General features: G+C 40.5%; 1 protein-coding gene across 5 annotated transcripts in view; it reads left to right on the top strand.

Annotated features, from left to right (window-relative positions):
* The first annotated feature begins 593 nt into the window (after positions 1-593).
* Positions 594-8766, top strand: part of OMA1 (OMA1 zinc metallopeptidase) — a 91424-nt gene continuing 83251 nt past the window's right edge. For 2 of the 5 annotated variants that reach the window (XM_082688124.1, XM_082688125.1), the window contains exon 1: positions 594-699. The gene's annotated coding sequence lies outside the window, so the exon portion shown is untranslated. Of the gene's footprint in view, positions 700-2250; positions 2355-8766 lie in introns of those variants that run through there. The other 3 variants (XM_082688121.1, XM_082688123.1, XM_082688122.1) reach the window with 2 other exon arrangements.

Below are 8766 nucleotides of genomic sequence, written 5' to 3'. Positions count from 1 at the left end.
GGTGGCATAAACCATACATATTAGACGCATTGTTTTGTAGCTAGTTACTTTCAACGAACTTCCAGCTGCTTCAGGTTGTACTTCATTTTTCTTAAAATGTGTTGTTCCGGAAGTCATGTGAAGTCACGTGAAGCAGAGAGCTCTCACTCCAGAGACTACTTTCATCAGTGCAACTTCAAAACCAAGAAACCTTAGTCTTTCGGCAGCCCTCGAGTCTCTTTCCCTTTGGCCGGCCCTCCCTTAGACTCTTTATTTTTTTTTTTTAATTAAATTTATTTCTTTTCAGCATAACAGTATTCATTATTTTTGCACCATACCCAGTGCTCCATGCAATCCGTGCCCTCTATAATACCCACCACCTGGTACCCTGCCTTAGACTCTTGAGCCGTCACAGCCTTGCCTGGATCTTTCTTTAGAAAGATCAAGACCAAACCAGGTTCCAAGGACTCCAGGGAAGACGGGACAGGCAAACAGCCTAGCCGGCAGCCACGTCCCTCCTCCGACCACGCGGGGGCGTTAGAGCGCCTCCGTGGGCTCCGGGCCAGTGGCCCGCTAAGGAGACGACTCTGCGGGTGTGGGCGGAGCAAAAGGCGCCCCGGCCGGGACAGGGGGCAGGAAGTGAGGAGGTGGGGCTTCTGCGATGGGGCGGGCGCTTGCGCAAGTCCGGTCGGCGGAGCCTTCGTTTTCGCCACTGCTAGGGTCTGTCCTGGTGGGGACGCGTTTGCCCTTCTTTTACGAGTTGGGCCGGGCCCAAGGGGCGGGGGCAGAGTGCTCGAGTTGGGGTGGAAGAAGGTCTTCGAGGTGGAGGGACTTCGGGGTGAGGGGCGGGGCTCGTGAGCACCGCAGGGAAGGTTGGGGTGGCGGAGCCTGGGGGGCAGGGACGAAGGGGCGTCCGGCCGGGAGTGGGGAGGGCCGGCGTCTGCGGTCGGGGGAGAGGGGCGAGTGGAGAAGGGGTGCGGGAGAGCCCCGCCTCAGCCGTCCCTCCCGTTCCGGCGTGAAGTGCAGGGACCCCAGGATGCCCAGCCAGCCGGGGAAGTGCAAGTCGGCAGGTGGATGTGGCTTCCGGGAAGCGAACCCTGCCTCTCCCCTCAGCCTTACCTTCTCTTCAGCGGCTGTGTTTGTTTGTTTGTGTAAAGTAGTAGTCTTAACGCAGCCCGGCGTGCCTCTCACGGACACCTTCCCCTGTGGAAAACCGCTCCTAGCCGCCGGAAGCAGCCCGGGAGGCAACCCCTCTCTCACCTCCTCCCTCTGAAAGCAGAGAGCCTAAAAGTTTTCCTGCCTAAGCCCTGCCACGAAGAAGGGAACATTTCCTGTCGCAGCAGCTCCCCGGAGTTGTGATCCTTCCTTCCTGAAGTCGGCTACGAATGCTGCTCTTGACACGCTTTAAAGAATGTCACTTGCGTGCGTAGACAGGAGCGACGGTGTTGCTGCGCCGTGCGGTCCTCAGTGAGAGAAACTGGAGTCCGGGCCGATGAGAATCGCTCAGGGGGAGCTCAGGGACTGGCGGGCTCTGGTGACGGCCGCCAGCGCTGTGTAACCCTCGCGAAAATGATGCGGGTCTCTCTGCGGCCTCTCAGCCGTGGGGGCGAAGGGGGGTGCCGCCTGGCATTGGGAAGCTGAAGAACCAAGTCTGTTGCCTTCCAGTTTATTTATTATTTTTAAAAGTCTTCCATCATGGGTGTACTTTGCTTGAGTGATTATTTTAAAGTACACGTCCTATCTTTGCCAATCGGACAGCTGTTGCCATAGAAACCAGAGAAGAAATAGTCATTTTCAGCAGAGTTGTTAAAACCGTCTCCCAGGCTTCGGCTGCGAGTGCCAGTGAGTGCTGTCCTTGCTCGCTCTGAGATGGTCCTTGAAGAATTAAGGATCTGAAATGTTCGTAGAGGCTAACGATCCAAGTGGTGTGATTTTTTTTTTCTCACATCATTAATTTAGTAGTCTTAGAAGTTTGCCAGCTATGTTTGTTGACCTGCTACGGTTCTTTGAAGAGGAAGTGTCAACCCTGATTCTTTCTTAGGCTCTGTGTAGTCTAGTGTTGGCTCTTTGAAAACGTATAAATAGATTTCTTCCCCAATCCTTTACCCTTTCTTAAGGATAAACGAGGGATTGCAAAATATCAGGCACTATTTCTGTTCTAAATGACACTTGACTGTCAGTGAAACAGATGATAGTGTTTCTAGTTATGTTCATGTAATGTTTGGGGCTTTTGCTTATACCTTCTGTGTCAAAATTTTTTTTAAAGATTTCACGCAAGACATGAGAGATGAGCAGGAGTTTGCTTGCGGTAGTCACAGAGCTAAGCAGTGCTATAGATGTGCATAGAAATAGAGACGCGAGCTTTTCTGAAGGGTGTAAGTAAATCGGTGGGTCTAGAGCTTAGGAATGGGCAAGGGAGAGCTGGGGTAAGATGCCTGGAGAAATAGTGGGAGGTGGTGTTAGGAGAGGCTTGGTCTTCTATATAGAGGACTTTATGGAAGCCCATGGAAACCACTGGAAATTACAAAAGTAGTTGCCCTTACTGGTTTTGGGGCTTAAGAGTAATAATACATCCTGTAAAAATTTAAACAGCACAGAAATACATGAGATGAAAATACTAAATCCTTTACATCCACCATTCTGCCACTCAAAATAACCATAATGAATAGTTTGCTGTGTTTTGCTTTAGATTTATTTATATTTATATATACTAGCATATTTCAGCATTGCTATTTCTGTAAGTTGGGCAGAGATTTTTGTTTGCTTTATTTTCTGTGGTATCTCAAAAATCCAGAATGGCATGTGGTATGGCATGTAGGAGGCACTCATTAAATATTTAATGAATGAATAACATCATTCAGACATCAAAAACTGAATGGGGTCTAGTGTAGGATTGTTTGGCCGAGGTGGTTAAAAAGGTTTTTGTTTGTTTGTTTTTTAAGTTCGTTGCCAGCATTTTAAAACTGATAACTTTTCACATTAAACTTGAATTTCTGACTTTTCTTGAAAATACTGAACTGTGGTAACACTAAGCTCAAGTTCCTTTACACTTGTTGCATCTTCTTTAGGTGGACATGAACCTGCATTTACTTAAGTATGACTTTGCCTGGACCCTACAGACTTGTGCTATTGAGTACAGTAGCCACTAGTCACCTATGGCCATTTTGTTTCAAATGAACTAAAATTGAGTTCATTAAGAATTCTGTTCCTCAGTCACACCAGCCACATTTTGAGTGCTCAGTAGCCATAGGTAGGAGCTACCATATTGAACAACGCAGACACATTTCTATCATTGCAGAAATTTCTGTCATGCAGCACCGGTTTACACAACTGAGTTTGCCATTCCTGATCTACAGAATTTTTGCAAGTAGCATTTGTTGTTATTTTTTAGAATTCTTAAGATTCGTGTCTCTTTTTGCTATTACACAGATCTCCAATTTAAAAAAAATGGCTGCATAGTACTTAACAATGTAGGACTTTATGTGAGTAGTGGGAGTAGGATTCTGTTGTCTGATTTGCATTTTAGAAAGATTGCTTAGTTCTAGTTTGGGGGGGTGATGAGCTGGAGGGGTAGGAGTTGGTGGTTTAATAGGCAGAGAGAGTGGAGGGTATATAGTAATCTACAATTTAAGGCCACAGAGCCCAGGAAAGGTAGATTGAGATATTAAGGAGGCAGAATTGACATGACTGATTTAATGTGGATTGAGATTTTTTTTTAAAGATTTTATTTATTTATTTGACAGACAGAGATCACAAGTAGGCAGAGAAGCAGGCAGAAGAGAGAGGAAGAAGCAGGCTACCTGCCGAGCAGAGAGCCCGATGCGATGCGGGGCTCTATGCCAGAATCCTAGGATCAAGGCAGAGGCTTTAACCCACTGAGCCACCCAGGCTCCCCTGGATTGAGATCTTTTGTATGTTAGAGTCACTGCAGAGATTATCCAGAACTGATTATCTAGAACTGATTCAGTGTTGAAAATTGGGAGTTCGGCTTTACAAAGTCTAGAAGGAACCCTTAGCTAATTCTAATAAGCAGCATGTGTAATGTCAAAATGTTACCAGCTTGTATAGGTGTAACTTACACCGCGTAACTTCTTAAGTCAGAGATCACTTATTTACAAGATACGGAAACTCTTTGAAGAAAGGGAATTGGTTTTGGAAGAAAGTAAAAGCTCATGAAGCTCAGTTAAATTTAGAAGTACAGTGGGCTCTTGGGAAAAGGATGGTTTGAATCTTGCCCCCCACCCCGCTTTTCCTCTCCCTGAGACTTCATGACCTTTTCCTTTCCTCGCATTGATTCCATTGTCCTTCCTGTTGATCTGTTTCTTTTGTAAAGGTTTTTGTTTGCAGTTCTTGCTTGCATATTGCTTTGTGTTGCCATAGCACCAACTATAACTCAGGTTATACATGCCTTTACTCCTTTGCCTGATACTGCCTCACCAAAAGTCTTTTCTGTGTTGTATATCCACTCCTGGTTCTGAAGCCAGTGGCAGGGGTCTCTGGGAAAGATTGGAAGTCCGGCCCTGTCCCTTAAGTTGAGGCTGTAGGATGCCATTATAAAGGGAGTGTGATCAGGCAAGTGTCTGAAGCTTATCTCCTATAGTAAAGGATCTAAGAATGTGGGTTTGTGTTGTTTTTGCAGTTTGACTTCTAGCAAATTTTTAAACCTTAAGTATATTTTCCCATTTGAATCACTTTTTTTCTCCATCTGCCCATATGGCATAAAAAAGAAGAGTTGCCTTGAACTCTTCTTCTACTCATGGATATCCTTTCTTTTTTAAAAATTCATATAATGCGTGGTACTTAATGAGGAACTATGTCTTAATATCCCTTAGTAGTCTTGCTTAGATAAATTTTCCCCCTCAACTCCATAACATCCATGAAGGCAGGGACTGGATTTTATGCTGCATCTGTAACTCACAAACTACCTAGCTGATGAAGAACCTTACTAGCTACTCAAATACTAATTTTGAAATGATTTTTAAGCTTCATTTATTTTACTACATTCTGCTTGGTTCAAAAAAAAACAAAACAAAACTTGGAGAGTATCTTGTTAATAACATCAGATTATTATGTATCAAGTCTGGACTCATTTAAAATGGATAGTGACTCCACAAGGTTTACTTGGAGTTGATGTTTACTTAGCATGCCCTTTATTCACATGATATGTTAATAATTCAAGGTTGGAATATATAAAGTATGTAAGAATTTTGAGTGACTTTCAAATAGCTTGATATATAGGTAATATGGCTTATTAAAACCGATATTCTGAAGCATCTTTCTAAATAATATTGTATTAGTCTAGTTCGAGTTAGATTTACATATTTTCCTCCAACATTTATTGTGAGGATTTTGAAACAGAAAAATTGAAAAAGATTTTAATGAACACATCTATAAACATGACTTAGATACGATTGTTAATATTTTACTGCATTGGCTTTATGTCGCGCGCGTGCGTACGTGTGTGTGGCTTTTTGTTACATAATTTGAAATGATGAATTTTATTCATCATAAATAGCTACTTCAGCAAGTACTAAGTCAGGTGTAAGATATTCACTTACATAACCACATCACTATCATCTAATAAGCAGTACTTACCTAAAATAACCTAAAAGCAAATCCATGTGTAAATTCCCCCAAGAGTCCCAGTTACCTCCTAAAGCTGTTTTTTTTTTCTTTCACGCTAACTTCTAATCAGAGTTCACACATTGCATTTTATTGTTGTCTCTTTTTAGTATCTTTTGAAAAATAGTTTAATTGATATGTGATTGATATAAAATAAATTGTACATAGTTAAGCTGTATAGTATAGGTTTTGGCCTGTGTGTAAAGCTGTGAAACTAACACCACAGTAAAAATAGTGAACATATTTGTTATCTCCAAAACTTTATAATCTCTTTCCTGATTTTTACCTTCCTATCCTCAGGCAATCATTGATCTCTTTGAAATATAAATTATTTTGTATTTTTTACAGTTAATATTATAGAGCTGGAATCATAGAGTATGCACTTTTTTGGAGGGTGTAGGGTCTGGCTCTATCACTTGATAGTATATAGAGATAAAATTGTTTTTGTATATTGCTTTTGTATCCTGCCCCTTAACTAAATTCATTATGATATCTTTGGATTTTTTTAAAAATTTATTTTGTTTTTTTTTTTGAAAGATTTTATTTATTTGTTTGACAGACAGAGATCACAAGTAGGCAGAGAGGCAGGCAGAGAGAGGAAGGGAAGCAGGCTTCGCTCCAGGCAGAGAGCCCCATGTGGGGCTCCATCCCAGGACCCTAGGATCATGACCTGAGCCAAAGGCAGAGGCCTCAACCCACTGAGCCACCCAGGCACCCCTATCTTTGGATTTTAAAAATAGATGATCATGTTACATAGGCCTAAAGGCCATTTAGCTTATATGTTGCTTGTCTGTGTGCCATTTATTTAATTAGACATTTATTCATTCTATCGTGTTGACTAGGATCTCCAGTACAATGCTGAATTTAAGTGGTAACAGTGAGCATCCTTGACTCAGTACTGATCCTTGGAAGAAAATACAGTCTTTCTCCAATAAATATGCTGTTGGTTATAGTTTTCTATAGGTGTCATAGTTTACTGAGAGTTTTTTTTTTTTTTTTAAATCAGGGTTGGATGTGGGATTTTATCAAATGCTTTTTCTAGGGTACCCTGGTGGCTCAGTCAGTTAAGTGTCTGCCTCAGCTCAGGTCATGGTTCTGGGGTCCTGGGGTGAAGTGCTGCGTTGTGCTTCTTGCTCAGTGGGCAGTGTACTTCTGCCTCTGCTTTTGGCTCCCCCTGCTTGTGCTCTCTTTCTCTCTCCCTCTGACAAATAAATAAATAAAATCTTTTAAGAAAAAGCTTTTTCTTTATCGAGATGATCATGTAGTGTTTCTTTTTCAATAAATAGGGTGGATTAGATTGCTTTATGAATTTTTATTCAAATTCAAAATTACATTCCTGGGACACATCTCAGCTGGTTATGAAGTATTCTTTTTATATATTGTTGAATTCGATTTTCTAAAATGCTGTTTTGTACCTATGTTCATGAGAGATATTACTCTATAGTCTTGTAATTTTTTTCTGGCTTTAGTATCACAGTAATGCAGATCTTATGGAATAAAATATAAACTATTAATTTCTTTTAAATTTCCTGGAAGAGTTTGAATAGAATTTTTATTAATTCTTTCTTAAATGTTTGGTAGAATTGCCCAGTGAAGATATTTGGGCTGGAAGCTATCTTTGCAGGAAGGTTTTTAACTACAAGTTCAATTTAAAAAAATAAATGTAAGGCTTTTCAGATATATCCATTTCTTTCTGAATTAGCTTTGGTAGTTTGTGTTTGTCAAGACATTGGTCCATTTCATCAAAGTTATGAAATTTAAATTTTTCTCTTCCACTGGTTTTAAGAAATTTGATTAGGATATGTTTCTAAGTAAGTTTCCTTTGTGTTTATTATGTGTATGGCTTTTTAAATTTCGTAGATTTGTGGGTTTACAGTTTTCATGAAATTTGGAAAATGTTGGCCATTATTTTTCTAAGTTTTTCTTTTTCTCTCTCTCTTTCTTTCTTCCTTCCTTCCTTGCTTCCTCTTTCTTTCTTTCTTTCTTTCTTTCTTTCTTTCTTTCTTTCTTTCTTTCTTTCTTTCTTTCTTTCTTCCTGTCTGTCTGTCTGTCTATCTATCTATCTATCTATCTATCTATCTATCACCATCCCTCCCCTCTTCTCAGGGACTCCAGTTATACATATATTAGGCCACTCAACTTATCCTACATCTTCCTGATGCTCTGTCCCTTTTTTTACCCCCTTGGTTTTTTATTTTCGTTTTCTTGGTCCCTATTGATATGTCAAGTTCACAAGTCTTTATTTCATTGTACAATATCTAATCTGCTGTTAGTGTCATTTTCATTGAAGGCAATGTACTTTTCTTGTCTTGATGTTCTTTGTAGGTCTTTTAAAAAAACATATTCCATGTTTCTGCATAACGTTCTCAGATTTTCCTTTAAGATCCTAAACACATAGGATATGGTTGCAATAACTACTTTAATATCCTTATCAATCAATGCTGTCGTTCATGTTATTTAGGACTGAGTTTTTATTAATATTTAATTAATATTAATAAATTAATAAATCAATATTTAATTAATATCCTAATTATAGTTCACATATCCTGCATCTTGGCTGCTGGTAATTTTTAATTATGAATTTTACCTTATTAGTGGTGGATATTTTTATATTCTTTTAACTGTTTTTAAGCTTTTTTCTAGAATGTGGTTAAGTTCTTTGAAAACAGTTTGATCTTTTTTAGTCTTGCTTTTAATCTTCGTTGGGTACGGCTAGTATTGCTTTTAATCTTGGTTGGGTATGCCAGAGTAGCTTTTAGTCTAGGACTAATTGTTCTCTAGTGGGGCAAAACCCTTCTGAGTACTCTACCCAATGCCCCGTTAATTCAGAGGTTTTCCATTTCGAAGGGTAGAAATAGGCACTCTTGTCTGCCCTCCACGGGCCCTGGATGTTACTCCACTAATCCTGTCAAGTGATTCTTTCCCATCTTTAGGGACTTTCTTCACATGAATGCCCTGTTTAGAACTCATTTGAGGACACCAAGCAGATTTCCCTGCCTAACACCTTCTGGAATTCTTTCTCTGCACAGTTGTGTCTTTTCTTGTACTCTGCTCTGCAGGGTCTTTTTTCTGTGGCCTACTTGAACTCCCAGCTTCATGTCTCCAATTTAGGAACATTGTTGGGCTGTGCTAGGTTTCCCCTATCTACACAGTGGCCTGGAAATT

The sequence above is a fragment of the Mustela nivalis genome, assembly GCF_964662115.1.
Source record: "Mustela nivalis genome assembly, chromosome: 10".
In the NCBI taxonomy this organism is placed as follows: Eukaryota; Metazoa; Chordata; class Mammalia; order Carnivora; family Mustelidae; genus Mustela; species Mustela nivalis.
This window is presented reverse-complemented; position numbering and strand designations above follow the sequence as displayed.